The sequence below is a fragment of the Melospiza melodia genome, chromosome 5, assembly GCF_035770615.1.
Source record: "Melospiza melodia melodia isolate bMelMel2 chromosome 5, bMelMel2.pri, whole genome shotgun sequence".
NCBI lineage: Eukaryota > Metazoa > Chordata > Aves > Passeriformes > Passerellidae > Melospiza > Melospiza melodia.
Genome location: NC_086198.1, coordinates 9504145 through 9525325, shown reverse-complemented (window position 1 = coordinate 9525325; position 21181 = coordinate 9504145). Strand labels below are relative to the sequence as shown.

The following is a 21181-nucleotide window of genomic DNA, read 5'->3' as shown; positions in this document are numbered from 1 at the left end:
CAAAGAGATGAACTATATAAGTCAGCAAGTATTGGGACATTTAACATGGGTGGCTTTTATAGATTTTCAATAATTTAATGGTGTTTTCTATATAAAAACCAATTTCTATTCTAGAGACTTCCATCTCCATTTTAGTTTAAACCCAGTATTTGAGTTTTTTTGAGTGGAAGTTTTAATAGGTATATATTGCATCAGTGAATTGGATAAATAATAATATCTCGAACTTTTTGCCTATATGGTAGGGAATCTAGGTTTTAAGTCCTTTGGGGCCAATAGGGAAAATGCTACCTTTACTTTTGGTTTAATTTTTCTTTTAGAAGCACAGTTATTTTTTGGTTTAGATACTCTTTCTGACTTGAGGAGAGAGGTGAAATTACATTGTATATGCCAATAGTAGAAACAAAGGTTCAAAAATATCAAAAATACAGAAGTAGTTTTTCTTCCAAATTCTAAACTCAAATTTTAAGCTGAGGTATTTTGAATCTAAAGAGTTACTTGAAGTTTAATTTTTTTTAGCATTCAGTGTAGGTGTCTGACTTCAAATTCATGAAATCAAACCTGCCACTTTTCATACATGAATCCAAACCAGTAGCATTACATTCTGGAAAGCTATCTGCTGTGGCCCACTTTCAATCAGTACTGTGGAGGTATAGCCTATCAGATGTTTTCTCTTGAAGTCAGAAAGGACAGTTGTTTAGATGTGTAGTGTCCATACAAAGGTTAGCGCTTATGCAAATTTTTAATACAAAATAATTTCCTGTGCCATAAAATCATTCATTGCATGTAGAGCATGTCCTTGTTCTGATTCCTGCTGATTGTACAGATTTCCTAGTGATCTTAATAGGTCACTTAAAAGGATCGGTCAACTTCATTTGAAGACCAGAAGGCTCAGTGATATAATGGTTTCTGCTCAGTCCTTAAACATGAGCTGCATAGTTAAATTTAAAATAAGTTGGGATCTAAAAGTCTAAACTTCAATGTCCACACTGTACTGCTGACAAAGAATATTGAACAGATTTTTTAGTAGAAAATGTTTCTAAACATAGGAATATACTGATTTTACTTTTATCTCTTGCCTTGAATACTTCCCTGAAGTTTTATCTTTACACTATGGTTTCTGCCTCGGTTGGTTCTACTCCTGAATTTAAAGTGAGTTAATGTTTACCCTGTCCAGAAGACTTTTTGTTGAAGGGCTTGCCAGCATTATGTGTTCTGTGTAAGAGAAGATCATAGACTGAAACATTTTTGGATGCTTTTAGAGAAAACTAAGCTGGCATAGAATTTAGGGTGTTTAAGTTCTAACATTTATGCTTGCTATTTATGACAATTCCATCATTAGACATTAGCTGTCTATTGTAAGTTTCCCCATGATGATCTTGACTTTGTGGAGACAAAGGAGTAAAATGAGTGTTTAAAGACTGTGAAAATTAAGAATATGTAGAAAAGAAATCAGTAAGCTTCCTTGCAGGTAGAGTAAAAGCAGTGGTCACAAAGCATTTTGTTTTCATGTTCTTTCTTGGAGGAACTCAGCCCTGTAAGGGTCATCACGCTGTTCGTTACTTGTACCAGAATTGCATAAATATGGTCTTCATAAGACAAATTTTGTTTGAAATATCTCAGATTAAGATACAAAATAGATTTAGTCTGTGTGGTAGCAAGAGAGCAGGAGCTTCCTTTCATATGAAATGTGTGTCATCTTGCAGCAGTAATTCTTCCCCTCTTCACTATGGCAACACCAAAATGATGTCGTTATATATTGCATTTATACATGTTTGATCTTGACCTTCCCATAGAACACTTAGAGAAATTCAAGCCCTGAATTGTATGGCTTCCTTTGGATCCAAACTGAATTGTGTTATTTTAATTAACATTTGTAGTCTCTGATTTCCACATCTTGATGACAGAGTAGCATACCAGCAGAGTGATAAAATAAGATTAAAAGGTAGACAAACTTCTGTTTTTATTAAGCTTGAATATTACAAAAGAAGAAAGGAATTTGATCATGGAATGTTCTTAGATTAAAGATCTTAATAACAAACTTCCACAATATTTCTTTTCAGATATTAATTGTTTACCTCTGGATTTGGATGTATTAGGAACTTAGATTTTTGACTTGTGAACCATTTTAGCTTCAAAACTGCAGAAAGCTTGAGTGCTACCAAAACTAAAAAAAGGCAAGTGTGATTGCATAGCTAAATATTTCACCTAAAGACTTCTTTCTTTCCTTTTTTTGTAGTCAAAACATTCTTATCTGCTTTTTTCTAAGCTCCAAAGGCATAGATAGGGCTTGCAGAACTGCATAATGAAAAGTTGATTCAGCTTTTTAATAGGTAGTTATCTATTATAAAGTAACATCTACCCTAGGCTCAGGAAAAACAATTTCAGTCTTGGGAAAAGTGTACAAAATGAAAATTCTGTAGTGAGCAGTTAAGTCTTCAGCTTTTTTTTTTCTTCACTTTCTGACTACAACTATTTGTATTGTATGCAATAGCATCTCAGATTAAATGTTTATATTTTATAAGTTAATTCAGCGAAACTAATTGCAGTAAATAATCTCAGCATGCTTGAATTCAACTTGTCTTTTGGAGTTGTGGGCATTTCAATTATTTGAGTACATATCACACTGCCATTTGAAAATGCAGGGGAAGCACTTTTTGAGCTTGAAAGAAAATTGGCAGATAGTTGTTATTATTCCTGGATATCCCCTCTAAATTAGAGTAGTAGCAGGTGCTATGAGCTCCCATGATCTTATTCCTAGAAGTACTTATATTTATTTGGGAGGAGGTGCAATCAACATCAGTAGCCTCTACTGAATATTATCTATTTTGTATTTAGCTTTTCCAAAGTAGCAATGCGCACTCCATGAATACATCTCTCTTTTTCCAGAGAGTATTGGAAGTCCTGGGCCCGAGGGACTGTTTAAAGTTCTGCCTTCAGAAAGCCATCAAGGAGGAAAGGCCATGTCACATTCTGTAGGAGTACAGGGTGTAAGGCAGAGTGCTGAATTGGTAAGCAGGAACTGGGCAGGAGTTACTTTTTCATTATGTATTAATAGTAAACTGGGTGCTTCTTTGTATGGATATATCTATAGTCTGCTCTGGTAAGTACTTTTATGTGCAGTAAGTGGTCACTAGGGATATCTGTTATATTCCTGACCCTGCCCTGGCAATGAAGGCTAGAAGTGTTTTCAAAACATACTGCACAGACTGGTTGGGAAACTTATCAGTCAGCAGTAACCATACCCATAGGATTTTGAAAGCAAATTTTGTTTTTGTTTTTTGCCAATCCTACAAGGCAAAGGCCTATGCAATATAGCACTGGGATCTTCTCACAGGGTAGGAGATGATAGGGATTTGGCATTATCATTATGGAAATAACTTTTGTAGAGACTCATATTTTAAGATTTTAAGATTGCTATGAACGAAGCATGAATAAAAATGCATATATAAGCACCAGAAGAAACAGCCTAAGTGTTAAAAGAATGGCCTCAAAAGACAGTAAAGAAGGTAATTCCCAGCTGATCATATGAAATGTTGTCTTACTTGTATCATAACCCAAAAAAGCCTCAATAGGTCTTTAGCATTTTGTCAGTGGATGACTCTGCATTTTGACAACAGAAGGATGGAAACAAGATTGTAGTATGTGCTTTTTCTGTTAGCCCAAAAAAGAAGAAATCTTATAGCAAAAGACTTTCCATAACAAAAAAAAAATTGTTGCTGAACAAGAAGAAACTTCATGAAAACACAAGAGCTTGACAGTCAGCATCCCTTGTTTTTCATGTTGCATAAGAGTGATCCTGGCCAGACCACTAAATACATGTTTTGCTTCTTGTAAATACGTGGGTGTGAGAGTATATGTTCGATCAAGAGTGGATGAAAGCTACAAGGGAATGACTGTGTAGGTAAAATCAAATTACCTGGAGACACTGCAAATGCTATTTTATCCTCCATAAGGTTTTGCACAGAGATTTGTTTTACCAGTTTTCTGCACATCTACCTAAAAATTATGAGGGAAGCATTTAATTTTAGGCATGCACAGCTGAGAAAATCATACTGAAATTTCATCTCATGAAAAATAGAAACCTGAAAAAAAGTGTTAATTTGATGCACTTTGTGCTGCAGGAATAGTCTTGCAGTGAAGGAAAAAACGCAAACATCTGACTGCACCACCAAGTCCATGTTACACATCACTGCAGCCAGGGCAAACAAATGCTATACAATTTTTTGGATGATCAATGTTCCAAACATGTGAAGGTGATATCTTAGAGTCTCATTTTATGAAGAGTGTTTACACCGGAGACAAATTAGCATTTTTGGTGTAAGAACATATGCATGTAGCATTCCAATTTAGAGCTAAATAATTTGTTAGCCAAGTCTTTCTCAATGGTCACATCTTTGGCTGACTACATATTGACACTAGCAAGCCTCAGATTGCTACTCTTTCTTAAACATTACAGCTCCCATTTTAAGGAGCACTTCAAGGATGCTGGAGGAAGTTGTTGGTGCTTAGTCCAGATGTTAAACTGAAACTTGTACAATATACTAATTAACAGATATCGGTTCCATCACCTTTTATTGGGGGGAAGAATTATGTAATGTCACATTTCATGTGACTGTCCTTCCAGCTGGTGTGGTATCAGCCTGTCTTCTCTGGCAGTGACTGAAAACTGATAGTCCAGTCTCCAGCATTATCGCTGCCATTAGGTAATGTTTTGTAAATACACATTCTTAGAAAGGAAAGTTGCAAGCAGGTGTACTTCAAGTGTAGCTCAATTCCTGGTTTTATCCTCCTGTATGTTAATCTGTATTAATTCCTAAATGTGGTGGGCAAAACTTTAACCAAAAAAATGGAAATGTCAGATTATTTTTTTTTAGCCAATTGCAGGACATCTCATCTTGGATGCTTTTAAAAGGATGTCTTTCGCAGAAAGGTTGTCAGCCCTTTGCAGATTACTTATGCTCCTACAGCCTGGATTTTGTGTCCTGTGTAATATATCTGTAGGCATACTGTTGTTTATACCTAATCCCCTTTTTAAATTTCACTTGACTTGACTTTCAGAGCCTTGTTGATACCATTTTGCCCGATGAAAGTGCTCGAAGTGTAACATTTTCGTTCCACGCTGTCCTTGTCAGCAGCAGGGCAGGCGCTCCCTCAGACGCCTCTCTACTGCACTCTAGTGTATTGCCCGGAGATTTCCCCCGTCCTGCGCTAACACAGTACTTCCAAAATTCTCATAACTTTTGGATGTCTAAAGGCGTTTTTTCCCCCTCTTGGTTTTCGAAAACATTAAAGCAAAATGTAATATTCTGTGTTTTTCTTCTTCCTTTGAGATTTGCCATCTATTGAAAAGACTTTTTAGTGACCGTGTCTTAACGATTGGAACTTCAAACTGCCTGCTTTCAGTTGTGTGCTGATGCTTTCAGGGATCTAATGCAGCTTTTCAGCATGAGTCACCTGAAAGAAGATTTCAGTATTTCTCTGCTTAACTTTTAGTTAATGTTGCCTGTACTTAGGTGCTTGAAAGGATCTGACCTTCGGGGATCTTGTCATTGCATTTCTTTGACTAGGGAATGGTGCCAATGATAGAAAGCTACATATGCTTTGTGGTGGCATTGAGCTGGGATAGCCAGAACGTTTGCATGAGAATCCATATTACACAAGGGGTGCAAAATCTAAAGAAAAGTAATCTCTTCTGATGCAGATAGTTTTGTGCATGCCCACAGCCTGTGTCAATAATTCAGGCTCCTGTGTATGTAATCAAATTCTGTCTAGAATACAAATAGCTGTTAAAAAAGTAAACTGAATCCTAATTAAACCTGTCTTTTTCTCTAGTGAACACTTCAGAACATAGACTTCTGTGTTCTCACTAATTATTTTTTTCAGGTAGCAAAGGTGGGATTGCAAAAGGGGAAAAGCTGAAATTCTCAGCAGAAAAAGTCTTTAAGCTTTGTTTCTAATAAGCACTATGAACAGAAAGAAAATAACTTTTATTTCTTATAAATATTTCAATCTTATGTGCAGTTTAAAATATATGCATATATTTTATGCATATGTTGTAGGAAAAGACTTGCTCTCCTTTTAAAAAGCAGTGCAGCATTAACTATGAGCTGCTACCAGGAATTTGCTATAGAGAAGCAAGTTCTTGAACCTCTAAATTCATTATATGAGTTTAATAATGGATGTGGACTATTTATCTTACCTATTGGCTGGCATCTCTTTTTGGGTTTCTTCTCTTTTTTCAGATCTGATAAGCATGGAAAGGAAGCCAGAAAATTTTCTTGGTTTTGAATGCATATTTACAGGGAAGGTCTTCAATATTTTAGTACAGAGATAATATAATGCTGGCAAAATTGAAACTGTGCAGTTTGAGGTGCTTTACATTAATCATATCATGAGCTCTAAGTAACTCAAAGTCTCTATAGTCTTGTCCATTACTTCAGTTGTACAAAATACTACTCTCATATTTTTAGTCAATGTTGCATTTTGAAATACATGCATTTTAATATAAATTCGTTTAGATTTTTAGATATGTACTAGAAATTTTAATGAAAATATTGTTCATGCTTGTGTGTATTGATCTGCTTCTCCTTTATATTAAAATATTATTTCATATCTCCAGTAACTTGTACTTGGAGCAACATTTGCTTGACTCTCCTTGTCATTCAGCAGCTTGCTACTCTTACAAAAGCAGTGAAATAAGAGGGATTCTGTTGTCTGTGAACCATCTAGAACCAGCCAGGCTCATCCCTTCCTCCCCAGACTAGAAGGGTGAATGCAGTTCAGCACACTGCATGCTTGACAGATTTAGAAATGCCCAAGTTTCCTTCCAAAGATGTTTCTGGTGAAAGGCACTTAATATGTGATTTCTCCAAGAGACCGCTGCCCTTGGAACAGTGACACAGACAGACTTTATGTGCTTTTTGGCTATTTTCAAAGTGGTTAAACTGCTTATAGAAAATGGAACACCATTACCTAACAATTTTAATTTCTTTGTAAGGCTAGAGCATAGCAGTATCTTTCTGCCTCCACCAAGTCAAAAGCCTCAGTGTTTGTAATTGTGTAAATAGATAAGCAAGTAAATGTTAATTTATTCCAATTCCCCACATGCATGGATCACTGCAAGACGTAGTGAGAAATCAGCATTAATGACATCTATGTTCAGTATAGTAATTGCAATAATAGTAATAGTTTTGCATTAATTTGCTACGTACATAAAATTAAATGCCTTTCATTTTAAATGAGAATTTGGCATTTTCAGTGGTATCCAGAGGGGAGCCTGTGAATATACAGATCAGATGATCTGTCTGTGTCCTGAGAGCTCTGACTGGTATGTGGCAATTGGATGTTACTTCTGGCACTGTGTGGGCTTGATCATCTGATGAGTCCCTGGCACAGCAATCTGTGTAGCAAAGATCTGTGAAGACATCAAGGACTTGGCAGCATTGTCTGTATCCTAACAATACAACAAGCCTCGATTTGCCAACAGGTATTGCTGCATGAGTTCATTCACTGAAGGCAGAAACAAAAGCCAGTTTTCCAGTGAGAGGGGAAGGAGAGCAGTCTTGCCAGCTGCATTACTCATTAGTCCTTTCAGCCTAGCTTAACCCTTTTGTGCACAGTGAAGCTGGGAGACAGCAACGAGCATTCAGGAGTGTTCAAATGCTTTGTGGATGCTTTCTGCATTTGTTCATCAGCTGCTATGGAGCAGCTGGCCATGCTGCAAGAAGGAAACTCAAAGAATGTGTTTCCAGAAATGCTTGGGCAGTTTGCCCTCCAGTTTGTGAGGCTATTGTTGAAGGTATGCAAAGATCACAGATACTGTGCTGAAGAGCAGCAGGATATCTGCTGATTAAGAAATTTGTGAGAGTGTATGCATGGAGTATCCATTTTCACCATAAATCCTATTTGCCATGCAATTAGCTGAGAACTTGCATAGCAGAATGATGGGAAATGTGACCGGGTTCCACCATGCAAGTCTCTTTGCTTTTATTTCTGGATACTGGTTACTGGTGCTCATCATACTGAGGGACTACAGAAAAACCTTAATTTTCAAGTTGATTAACAATGGCAAAAAGAAATCTTGAGTACAGCTTTGGCTACCACTGGCTAGAAACACTATCAAATCCAGGTGTCAGCATTTATGTACCAAAAACCCTCTTCTTCAAGGTTTAAGCAATGCATTAGAAGGGAAACAGCATCATATGTTTAATATGACTTTTCTGGAGGGTTTTAATTTTATTTTTCAATTTACCTATGAGTTCATTTCCTGAACTCATTTTCCTCTGAATTTAGGAATAGAAATATGTGGTTTACCTCAAGTTACTTTTGAAGAATTACTGCTGCATGGTTAATCCATCTGAATAGCATTTTTAAGATTTTTTTCAAATCATGAAAGGAGATTTGTACCAGAAGTAGGTGAAGCAAGCAGCCTGGTAAAACTCAGCCTTCACTCCACAGCTATCCAAGCAGCCAAAGCAAGCTTGAATCTATATAAAAAGCATTGATTGATGTTCAAGTGAGGTCTGTTCCAGGCAGTGCATGAACTGGGACCCCCTTCTGATCCCGTCAGCAGTCTCTGCTAGGTGATCTATTGGGAGGTTTTCCCTCCACCCAAACCTAATCCTTAGTGTTTGTGCCAAAATATCTTTTCTGGAAATCATCCTTTGAGACATTACATAGTTTGTTTAAAAAAATTACACATCAACTCCAAAGTGAATATGCAAAGAATGAGATTTTATTTTTAAAAATTTTATGAATAAGGTGTACTTTTGGCATGTTATTTAAATTTACTTTTAATTTCATTTTATGTTGATACTAATGCTCCCTTTATGCCAAATGTTAATTCCTAAGTTATTTCTAGTCCTCATATTCTATATCTAAATGTAATTTATGGGTTTTTGTTTCTTTGATATAAAAAATATTCTAACCTTAAAGAGAAATATAACTTTTTAATACAATATGTCTCAAAATATAATGTCACAAAAGTATGAGAAGGAAAAATTATTACTACTTTTTTAACTTGCTTTTAAATGACCAGTAGTGATAGTTCTCTTTCTACATAAGTAGAAATGAATACTGCTCTTACCCCATAACAGTTGGGTATGGATTTTTGGCTTACTTAGCTTCTACTCTTGTCTAACAAAAAGCATTTGTACAAAGAATTTGTGTTTTCTGTTAAAAGTAATCCCAAGAATCATTGGGGTTTTTGAAATCTAAGTCTTGGTATTCTGACTATGAGAACTCCGAGAGGTATTGATTAAACTTAACATCAGAACTCAGTAAAGGGGGGTTTTTTCCTTCAATTCATCTGCTTTCTTTATGGCAGTTTATAAATGCTGGCTAACCATCAAATCTGTTAAATGCTTCTACTGCTTAGTAAACACATCTTGGAAAAATGCAGCATTTTTCACTTGGCTTAAGCTAATCACTGTGTGTCTTTAAAAGGAGGTTGTTCTTCCTATTTAAAAGCTTTTTGGTTGCTGGTTCTCAACATGCTGTTTGCTGATAATAGAATGATTTATTCCTTTATGCTGAGAGGGGCAGGATGGCTATAATTTTGTATGGATTTGTGGTAAATAATGCAACTTATTTTTTAATAGGTGTTATGTGACTTTCAGGGGATGGCAGATGCCTTGCTGTCAGTTAAAGCCTTGATCACAGGTCAAGAACTGAAACTTTAGGATGCAAGAAAAAATAGAGGGGATCCTTTCCTGTGTCAGCTACACTTTATTTGGTTCTATTTTTTTCCAAAATACTTGTTGTTTCAACGTTGAATGTAATTTTATTTAAATGGAAATGCAGCAGTTGTGGAATTGTTCCATTTACTGTTTCTTTCACTAAAAGACACTGCATAAATGTATTCTTTGAAGGACCAACTAAAATGGGATAAGACGATGCCTATCCTTTTCAAAATAACTGTAATTTAAAAAATAAACCAGCAAACAAAAAATCCCACCAGAATATGAGATATGTGGTGGGTGGAAGGGTTTGGTCCTCACAAACCGCTTGCTGTATTGCTACATTATTATTTAACTCCTGACAGTTACTAGATCATAAGATAATGATTTTGGCATTGCTCATATCAAAAACAAACAAACAAAAATACAGTAAATAAACTCAGAAACTATGCTAAGAACTAATATAAATAGTTCTCCTTCACAGACTGTGTTCTTCAAATATTCTTACAATTGCAAATGAACAAGGGGAAAGAAGTATATTGGAGAGGATTTAGTGACAATTTTGTTACTTTAAGGAAAACTACTTCTTCTTAGTTTAAAATCAAAGAAATTTTTAATGAGTTTCTTCTTACTTTGACTCCTTGTTTCTTAGCTAAAATGGATTTGGTGGTCAGTTGGCAGCAGCATTATCTGCTGACATCAGTATGTATAGAGAAGGAGGTACTGGTAGTGTTGGAAGCCTTATTTTAGGAACTGATAGCAGTTGCTCAGCTTCCACAGAACACAACAGTTGTATTGATGTTTCTTGGAGTCTGGTCAGTTGTCCCAGCCATTTGCCTTGTCAGCCTGGAAAGAAAGACTGTGACATGCCTGTGGTTCCAGTTTCTTTAGTAATGTGACCATGGATTTTCTACCCTCTGCAATTCCTGTGAGCAATAACCTCAAGCAGAATATCTGAATTCTGTTAATCATATGGACAGTGAATGAATTAAACAAGTAGATTAGTTGAGTTTTGGAAATGTTTGGTTCCCTCATCTCCACCCTACCATTATCCTAGTCCATGCATCCTTTTAAAGTGCTTTTATTTAATCACTAAGCATTTAAAATTGAATCTCTTTCAGGGCTAATTATTGTAGACTTATCCTGAGATTACAATGGATTCCATAAACAAGGAAAAAGAAGTAGATGGTTCTGGGAACAAATACTTCAGCTGTTTGACTTGTTTGGGCTTGGCAAGCCTGCATATATCCCCCTTAAATGTAAATGAGTTTCCATTGATATCAGATATAGCTTCTGATTGGGCAAGTAATCATTAATGGTTAATAAAAAAGTCATGGACATTTTGATTTCTGGGGAATTCCTGTTGTCATTTAAATGGCAGATTCCTACATTTTTCTCTTGCTCTGAAATATCAGTCAAGTTTGACTAATATTTGACTAATATTCAGGCCTAAGTACAGATGAGGATGATTTTCATTTGTGTAATTGTAGCAAATACGTATTTCTCTCTGTTTATGTTATGATGCAACTATGGAGCATTTGAAAAACCAAGCTTGTCTGATCATATACTGTTAGTGTCATATAGTTACAAAGTTGGAGAGCACTTTGCTTATAGGTACCATTAGTTTTAATAGTTACTAAATTTGAAAATCTTGTGATTTCTTTAAAACCCCCGTTTTGGTGTGTTGTTAATTCTGGCCTTGGATTGTGTGGAAGAAACCTCATTAATTAACTTATTCTGAGATATCTGAATACATGCTTTTTTGTACATAGCTTATACAGTTGCTTCTACTACCTTGTTCCTCTTCATCTCTACACTTTATAAGCAAATTAACAATAAATAGAAACACTGGACAACCAAAGAAATGAATTATGTATATTCTTTTGTCTTTAAAATAAGAAAATATTTGTGCAAAGCAAACACTATGAAAACTTTGTTTTCCTCTGATTCAAATCATATTACCTGTGAAAGTTTATTGAAAAAAAAATGGGGAAGGAGGGAAGTTATATTTACCTGAAATAAAAACTAGCTTAAGTTATAACTCTGAGGCAAAAAAAAAATTAAAATGCATAATAAGTCTAACTTTCAAAAAAGCTTAATTGCTCTTTAGGCCTTTTTAGTTTTGGAGAATGAAATTTCAAATAATTTCAGAATATGCAAATACTTCATACATTATCTTTACAGAGTAGAAGTTTATCCATAAACCTATGCCACAAACCACTTTTCACTTTTTAAAAGAACAAAAGTTTTTAGGAGAAGAGGAGAGAGCAAAGGAGATGATGAAAAAGCAGGCTTTGGGTCAGTAGCCACAGAAACCATGATAAGGATGTATGGATAAAAAAAGCAAAACCTTTAAATATTTTATAATCAAAGATAAATTCAGCCTGAATCATCATTTAAACAATTTAAGTATGTGGATACTGAAAGGAAAATGTTTGATTTAGGAAAATACAAACTGTCTGACCTCAGTCTTCTATCTTTTTGCATTTTTCACCATTCTTGTCTCTTTTATTAGATTATAGCCCTTGTCTTGCAAGTGCTCCCTACATCCAAAGAGTGTGTAACCTTTACTGCTGAATGCCAAATTTGCATAGGCTATATTGGAAACACATTTATTTGTGTGTACAGAATACATGACACTGAAGTTGTTAAATGGCCCTATATACCAGAGTATGTGTCTAGTACGTGCTCAAAAAAAGACGGTAAAATGTAAAAAAAAAAAAAAGCAGTAATATTTGTTCTTTCCTTTTGATACATGGCTACTATTTTACTATACTCTTAGTTTTGGGAGACCAAAAAACTAAAATATGGTGGCTTCTTGGTGCAAGTAGTCCAGGAGGATCTGCCATAACCTTTCTGAATAGGCCTTCCCATACAGTAATATGAGAAAATCTTGATGTTACTGCCAGCATTCAATTCATACTTTTCTTAGAATATGGTGATCATACGTAAAGACTTTTTAAAATCTGTTCTTTTTTGCTGATTATAATTTAGATGCATTTTTTTAATGCTTCAAAAATTGCTATAGCCATCTAGTCTGAGCACCAATCAAGTTGTGATGGCTGTATCCTACCAGTCAAAGCATTTCTGGCCCAAAGTGTCTCATTTCTGCATGAAACAAGAATGACATTTCAATCAAAGAATTTTTAATGTATATCTTTTCTTCTTCCTTCTTTAACTAGAAATGAGAACAGTTGGAAAAGAAGCTGAATTCTGGTAGATCTTCATCAGAATTTGAATCTTGCAGCGAAATTGTTTGTAGGCAGAAAATAAGACCTTGCTTGGAGTAGATCAGCTGCAAATTAGCAAATATACAGTTATAGTAAGTTTCCTAAATGTCAAAGTTGCCTTATATTTGAGTTAAATAACAGCAATATTAGTGTTGTAATAGTTTATGCAAGTGGACTCACAAAAAATTCAATATTCTAGTTCAATAATTACCCAATAACAAATAAATCCATGGTTTGGGGCTTTTTTATGTGTTGCATGTCTTTCATCTATATGGACATTGGAGAATAACAAGAATGTAGTATCTATGCTAGCAATGATTTTCTGGCTGGATAAACATTGTGAACTATCAGTTACTGAAATACTTAATTTATCATATAATATGGGAATTTTGTGTTGTCTGGATTCAAATTCTCCAGAAAAGAGCTTTGAGTCTGGTAATGACAACAGACAGAGGAAAAGAAGGTGTCAGTTCCTCACTGTTCTTTTGTTTGCTTGCTTTTTTTTTTTTTTTTGTCTTTATGTTGTGTAATTTTACTGAATTTGTATTCTTTCAGGCCTGTGCTTTTCCATAACAGCAAAATAAATTCAACTGTTTGGAATAAAAATGAGTTTTGGACTAACCTCCCTTGTGTGGAGTCTGGATTGCATAGCTAACTAAATGTGGGTTTATTGTTGTCCACTTGAAGAGTGTTTTTCAAGTTAGAACTGTAATTAGCCAGTTCAGCAAATTCAGTGCAGCTGATGTTCAAGATAGGATGAGGTGTAGACTAAAAGCCCTCAGGTAATTTTATCTGTTCTTGATCTTTACTTACGTGTGAAATTTGTCAGGTTAAACTTTGGATGGCAAACTTCGAGACAACAAAGGAAGCCAGGCTTTGTGATGCTACAAAGTACCCACAGGAAAGTACATCACACAGTAGGACTGAACTTCCTGATACAGAACTTGGATTTACTGTAACTTTTATGGCCTTCTAATATATTGAAATTCAGTCTCTAGGGAATATGCAGGAAGGCAAACTTAAATCATCATAACTTCCCTGCATTCCAGATGGTTTCCATAGGCTTCTGAGATTTACCTTCAACATAAAATGTATTTGTAGTTTTAAAATTTATCATAAAAAATTTTCCAGAAGTAGCTTTGGAAAAAAACTGTCATTTCTTTAATTTAATGGAATGAAGGGAAATTTATTATATCTGTTCTATAAAACCTAAACTCCTATCCAAAGCTTCATTATTTTTACTAAAGGATAAAACAGAGGTAGGTCCACAAGTGCTGACCCTGGATATGGAAATCTCTATGTCTGAGCTACACTGTCTCCCATATTAAGGAACAAAGTCTTGTGTAAACAGGTGGCAGGTTTATGCTGTCATTGTTGAAACCAGCACACTGGAGTGTATTTTCTAACTAGTTTCTGCCTTCTTTACCACTGTTACTTCCATTGTGAAAATTAGTATTTCAAAACAATTCATCATTGAAGTTTCCCAGTTTTGTTTTTCCTAAATACCCAGTGCCACATCAAACACCTCAGAATCATGGGCTAAACTAATCTGCATGAGATTAAATTAAACCCAAAATTGCTTTGAACTTTCTTTATATTGTAATGTTTAAATTAAACTTCATTAAACACTTCACAGAGAGTATCACAATAAAAATATGGCTTGCATAGTGTTATCTTACAGTATTTTGAAGGGAGTTCCTTCAGACTGAAGTACTACTAGACTGTGTAAAGATTCTTCAGAAATGTTAACTAATCACAGAGACTCTTCCTGAGTTTATAAAGATTTTTAGAGGTCCTCAAGTTGATTTGACAGAAAGCAGGTTAAATACAAGTACTAAAAATAATATTGGGGCTATGATGAGATGAGCTCAGTTGATCAGAGCATGGTGTTAATGATGCCAAGATTGTGGGTTCATTCTCTCCATAGGCCACTCACTTCAGAGCTGGACTTGATGATCCTTGTGGGTCCCTTCCAACTCAGAAGATTCTGTGATAAATGGATTATTAATATTTTTCCTTAAATTTGTTCTTCATTTGTTAATGACTATTTTTAAGATTTTTGAAAGCCCACAATTTTGAAATCAGTATTCTAGGGGTTTTAACAGAACAAGAAAAGTCACAATAGTTACATTATATCTTTCTGATTATTCAGGAAGGATTTCTTTTTTTTTTTTTGGTGGGGTTTTCTTGTTTGTGTTGTCTCATAGGTGTTGATTTTCTTTTTGACATAACACTCTTCTGTATGTCCAATTTTTAAAAAATAATTGTGAAAAAACTTAATTTAAAAATTTAAACTATATAAAGATTTTTATATTCCTGTTTCTGCATTATATTGTAAACTTGCAGCATTTGCTATTTTGAAAATCAGCACTAATAGTAGCTTGGAAATACCTAGGACAGGAATTTAGGAACTTCTGGACAAGCAAACGTGACACTTTTTTCTGGTGTGTAGTAAACTACGTTAGTAGTTTCTGGTTTTTCACTTCAGTTTGCAAACAAATGCACACAGTGTGAAATGCTGCTGGCTGCAGTATCACCAAGTAGATTGCTACTAAATCATGCATTTCGTGACGTGTTCTTGTAAGTGTACAGCTCCCCAGTTACAATTTAAAAGCTCAATCATATGAGCTGCAAGTCACAATGGAATTTTTTCTCTACCTACTCTTGAGATCAGAATCTTAGGGTAGCGACACTCTCGGTACATGCGATAAGGAGAGAGAGAATGAGGGGAGACGGATCACTACTTGACTTCCTTCATGTTATTTTTGGATATGACTAGCATTCCTCCCCTTACACACACCCTCTTTTCCCCCAGCCCCCATCTCTCACACGCGTTACAAGCTCATGCAAACACTCTCACGTACTCTGCAGCAGCAGCAAGAGCAACAGTTGGACTGGAGCCAGAGGACTTAAACTCCGCTTCCTCATCGCCAGCAGGCTTTGTTCTTTGGACTCAGTCAGAACTAGGGAGAACGTCTTCATTGCCGGTCGTGGTGCTTGGAATTTGGCAGCTCAGCTGTCTATTAAATTTTTCTGTGCTCCTCTGCGGACTAGAATGAATTTAGAGCAGCAAAGCTAAGAGCCGGGGCTAGTCGGGAAATCAAGGACCCAGAGACCATCGGCTCTCAGCCTCTCTGCGGGGGTGGGGTCCCTCTGTGCCACAACGGTAAGTGCCATGCTTAAATGTGTATAAAGGCGCAGGAAACCATAAGGTGCTTTAGCTTACCACAATAGGAGAGGGGGGAAAAGTACGAGTGAATCACACAGTGTGTGCTGTTATAGTGGTCTTGGAACAGTGCCTAGCAGTAAAATGTTCCTCATTTTTCCCTTTCCAAGAAGCTTTATAAGAATGTATCTATTTTAACAAAATTCATAAGTGTCTGTACAATTTTGGAAAGCTTTCCAAAATGGCTTTATTATTAGGTTTTCTGCAAACTTGTTTTGTTTTGAACCATGTGTAGTACAGAATAACTTTAACTGGCATAGTAACTCATTTGTTTTAAGTGCAAGAGCTGAACCTGGGAAGTAAAGGTGTTCCATCACAGAGGATACGAGTAGAACTAAAGTTCAGGAGGATAAAGGGATGACATGCATCTCGGGACTAGTATAAAAACACCCAAAATAAGTTTGTTTTAAATGACTGGCATTCATTCAGAGCACATCCCCTCCCCCTTCCTTTCCCGCTATTAGGAGCAAAGTGAATCTCTTTTTATAAACAAAAAGCTTTGAGAGTCTACTGTTCTAGAGCATGCAAGTGAAAGCTAATGTACAGCGTAAAAAGAGTGTAGGTTTGAATAAATGACTCTGAGAGAGGACAGGAGTCCTGCAAAAGAGACTGCTTTCTTCCAATATGCAAAATTATTTCGCTGTTCTTGCTTTTTCAAAGTGCTAAGACTGCTGCTTTATAAGTTTGCTAGCAAAATGGTTTGCTTTGTTGCAAAGACTTTTTTTATCTCTCAGTATTGTCTTTAGGAAAAGTTTTATAATCGTCAGAACCAAGGCAGGTTAATCCAAATGCATTGCTTTCAGAAATGCCATCTAGCTGTCAAAGGAAGTTCACTGCAGGGACCCATTTGTTTTAAAAGTACTGATAAGCCCTGCTATCAGCATGCTATTATGTCTTGCTCCGTGGGTTATCTTAATAAAGTGATAAATAAGAAACCCTTGAAGTCCAGAAAGTCAACTGTATAATAAATTTGACAAAGGGGACAAAAAGACCAGGTGACTGAACGTACTTACATAGTTTTAAAGCTAAAAGTCCAAAGAAACCTTACTGGGACAATAGATATTAAAAGGGGCAAAGAATTCCCTTCCCTTGCCTTAACTCTGGCTCCATCAGTTACTTCAAGTAGTTATTCAAATATTTTTTGTGGACAAAGTGAGAGTTCCCTTCCCTCTATCCAGTTATTAACTGCTGGTGATCAAGTATTTGTGAAGGTGAACCTAGTCACATGAAAAATATGCTGAATGGGCAAATATGTGATTGTGTGAAGTATAGCAGTCACAGTCAATTAGCTGTTTGTTTGAGGTTTGTGTGTTTGCTTTTTCTAATTTAGAAACTCAAAATCAAACCTTTGTCATTCTAAATTTCACCCTTCATTTGGGAGAATACTTAGGTGTGGTAACTGTTAAAAATTATCTGCTAAATTATGTTTCTATGGATTGACTGTGAAACAGTGCTCAGCAGCACAGTGTGTAATTAGTTGGGATGTTTGGGATGTTTAGTACACTTTGCTTGCCAGGTACTAAGGCATTTCTTTCTATAGTAGTTACTAGCTCTGTTTATGGTAAGTTATTCACTGAATGGGAATTACACACTAAAACTAGTAAAGATTGTGTTTCAGAGCTAAAAATGGAATATTGTTTTCCTCAGTTGGACCCCCCTCTGCCAATGGCACCATGTCAGGTTGCCTCAGCAGCTGCTTTCAGTTTCACAATTTACATGGGTGCTATAATGACATTTTTTCTCATTGATGTGGTGGAAAAATCTGACATCTTTATGCTGTTTTTCCTGCTTTGATATGTTAAAGTATATTTTCTATTGACTGTGAGGTTTGGCAATGAGTGTTGAGTTCAGAGATGGGCCTGTACCAAAATCCCTGGATTCCTACATACATGAAGTATAAGAAGGTTAATAACTGGATCCAAATGTCTTGGCTCTGGTCTATTCCTGTTTTAAATGCACATTGCTTTGGCCACATGTTTAAATTGTTTTTTGAGGTGATTAAGACTGAAAGAAATCTTTCAGGCTCCAGACACAGTTTTAAAGAGGAAATGGCATTTAAGAATCTTACAGTTTTTAAGCAAAGCTTGCTCATTTGCTGTTTAAATGTGACTTTTAGGAGCCCCCAAGGACCTACATTCCCTTTCCTCTGTTATAACTTTAGATATAAGTAATATTTTGGAACTCCTTCTGAGATGTGCTGGGGAAGCCAAGGTGTTTTTGTGCCTATCCTTTCTATTTGCTTAAGGAGACTGGAGAAGAAGGCTAGGAGCATACATTCAGATAATGCAGAGACCTCAAAATGGTTTTTGATCCTAAGTGATCTGCCTATAAGCTGTTAAGGAAGTGTCATATATGTGTACACTAAACTGCAAAAAATTGTGGTGGCCTATGGTAAGAAGTACTGTGATACTACAGTGGGGTAGGAGGCTGCCCAAATTGTTGCTGAAATGGTGTATATTCTGCTTTTTAATTGATCAGCTTCTCCTGCTCTGGCTAGTTTAATGGATTTAGTGGCTCTCTGTGAATACAATTACATATGCATCTGCCAGCTGCTTGTGGTATCCCTGCCTCAGCAAGAAAAGCTGTTCTTTGGCTGCGTTGGCTCACTGTGCTTTGTGGCACACAACACTGATTTATTAGGCAGTAGATGCATTTTTTTCTTGAATGATTGAACTATGATGTCACTTTTTGTCTTGGCTCTAACCTTTTAGAATTGGGTAGTTGTTTTTTTTTTTCTGCAGACTATTCTCTTAACACTAGGAAAGTGGGAAATATCTCAATGTTCATTGCAGAGCAACTCTGTCTACCCCAGCACATTCCAGGGCCACCGAATCATTTGTGGTGAGAGTGATTCAGATCTGGTTAAGATGATTTAAAAGAGAGGTTATGGGCATACTGCAGTTGTGCATTTAAGAAAATACAGAGTTTTTACTGCCTGATTGAGACCACATGGCTCCAACTTAGACTTTTCTTTTAACATGGAAGTCATTGGCTGGATGTACTCAAACGATTTATTTTTTTTTTAATTGCCTAGAGGCTGAGAGTTTGGGTCATAGCATTTAATGGTAAGGTCAGGGTTACAACAAATAGTTTTTAGTGCTCCTTTGAATAAATGAAAAATAGTTTTTTGAATATTTTGCATGGGATGAAAATAGGCTTTTCTTAAAAGAGAGCGAATGTATCTCAGGAATTCTTTTGTACACTACAGGCTAATTGGTGACCTGATTGGAGAGTGAGAAGGATAAAGATAAGGGAAGAACTCCCTGTCATAAATCACAGTAAATATGTTCCACTCCAAATATATTATGGAAAATACCAAAAGTAAAAAGGAAAGACCTTTTTTATTGCATAAAAGTTAATTGCTTACTCAGCATTTTGTGCTGCTCTTAAGAGGATTGAAAAGTTTACATAAGTAAACTCTCTTTAAATTGTTGTAACTATCTACACACAGTATATCCCTACTGTGAAGAATGAAACTGTAGTAATCTATATTCTTTTAATGCATATTCTTTAATCAGAAATTTTATTTCTTCCCTTAATGCTCTCACTTCTTTCTTCTCAATTATTATATTTCTTTCATAAACTGATGCATAGCTTTGATGTAAAACTTTCATCCAAATAAATTTCCCTCAAATGAGGGAAATGAGAGTATTAGATTTTTATGAATGTTATTTTGTGTGGATACTTTTGAAATTAGTAAAAAAATAGTAAAAAATTCCAAGGTGTTTCGAACATAGAATGCAAATCAGAAGTTAGATCATTGAAAAATTATTGTTCATTCTTGCGTCTGTTTGGAAGGTGAAGTAATGATAAAAGGCAATTCTTACACTAAATCACTGTAATTTATCTAGAAATAATAAAGGAGTAGTATTCTACAAGAGGAAACCCAATAAACAATAGTTATGAGCTTTTTGCTGTCTTTAAGGATTGGGATGATAAATTTAGCTAGGGGGAAATGGGAAAAAAGAAGAAAATATCGATCATATAGCTATGTACATCCCCTTCAACTAGTCCCTTGTTTAACGTTACATCTCTCTCAAATTTACAGACCATGCATGAACTTTGTTCTTAACTTTAAAAAAGGCTAAAAACGAAAAAAAAAAAAACCTAACAAAACCCAAACATTAACCAGAGTTCATGAATCACTTTTAGTTAATTTCTGCCTCACATAAACTACAATGTAAGTGTTTAAAAGTTATTTGCAGATTTTTGTAACTTTGAAGTGTGCAATGCAGGTGGGAAAACTATTATTATTTCTGAGTAACTGCTGTGAGAATTAATCAGAGGTCAAAATATGTACTATAGTGCCTTGAAATTCCTGACTGTGGTATGTTAATGTGTTGTGTTCAGTTTTACTGAGTTAATGCATATAAAATACGTAGAATCAACTGGATTTGGTTTTATACTACACAATCCGAAATGTACTGTGGATAGTACAGTCTTTCTACAAATACACAAGAAAGCATGGCCTTTAAGATGCCCAGTCTCAAAAGACATATCTTGTGCCTGAAGTCCTTGACAAATTCAAGAGCTCCTCAGTGCTTTACAGATTAAGTGAAGCAAAGGTGAGAAAATTCTGTTGTGTTGTATAGGTGGGAATATTCCTGTGTCTTCACATATACTCCAGAACATCCTGTTCTTTGAAACATCTTTAGGCCAGCTTTTATAGGATATGTACATATACAGTTATTCATCTGTTACTAGATTGAAAGTTGTCATTCTTCCTAAACTATGACTACTTACAAGTTTTTCTGACTGTAATGCTGGTGCAGTCTACATTGCACTGTGCATATGTAAAATAGACACCCTCTCTTCAGACAGTTTCTCAATCAATGGAGAGAGGCACATTGGGAAAAGAAATAAGAATCAAGGAATTTAAGGATTTACAGGGGTCACAGCAAGCATATATAAACTCAAGTCACTGCAAAGAGGAGTAAACCTTAAAGCAGTCTTGACTATTGACCCTCAACCTGTTGGATTCCTAGGGAATTTTTGATTTTCCACTCAAACCTGCTCTTTGTATTGTTTCCTATTTCAGGCTTCATAAT

The 21181-nt window shown here is 35.7% G+C and overlaps 1 protein-coding gene across 7 annotated transcripts in view; it reads left to right on the top strand.

Annotated features, from left to right (window-relative positions):
* Window positions 1–21181, top strand: part of PALLD (palladin, cytoskeletal associated protein) — a 187394-nt gene that overhangs the window by 27559 nt on the left and 138654 nt on the right. Inside the window, exon 1 of one of the 7 annotated variants that reach the window (XM_063156240.1) lies at window positions 15924–16073. The exons of the other annotated variants lie outside the window; for them this stretch is intronic. The gene's annotated coding sequence lies outside the window, so the exon portion shown is untranslated. Of the gene's footprint in view, window positions 1–15923; window positions 16074–21181 lie in introns of those variants that run through there. 7 annotated transcript variants of the gene reach the window in all.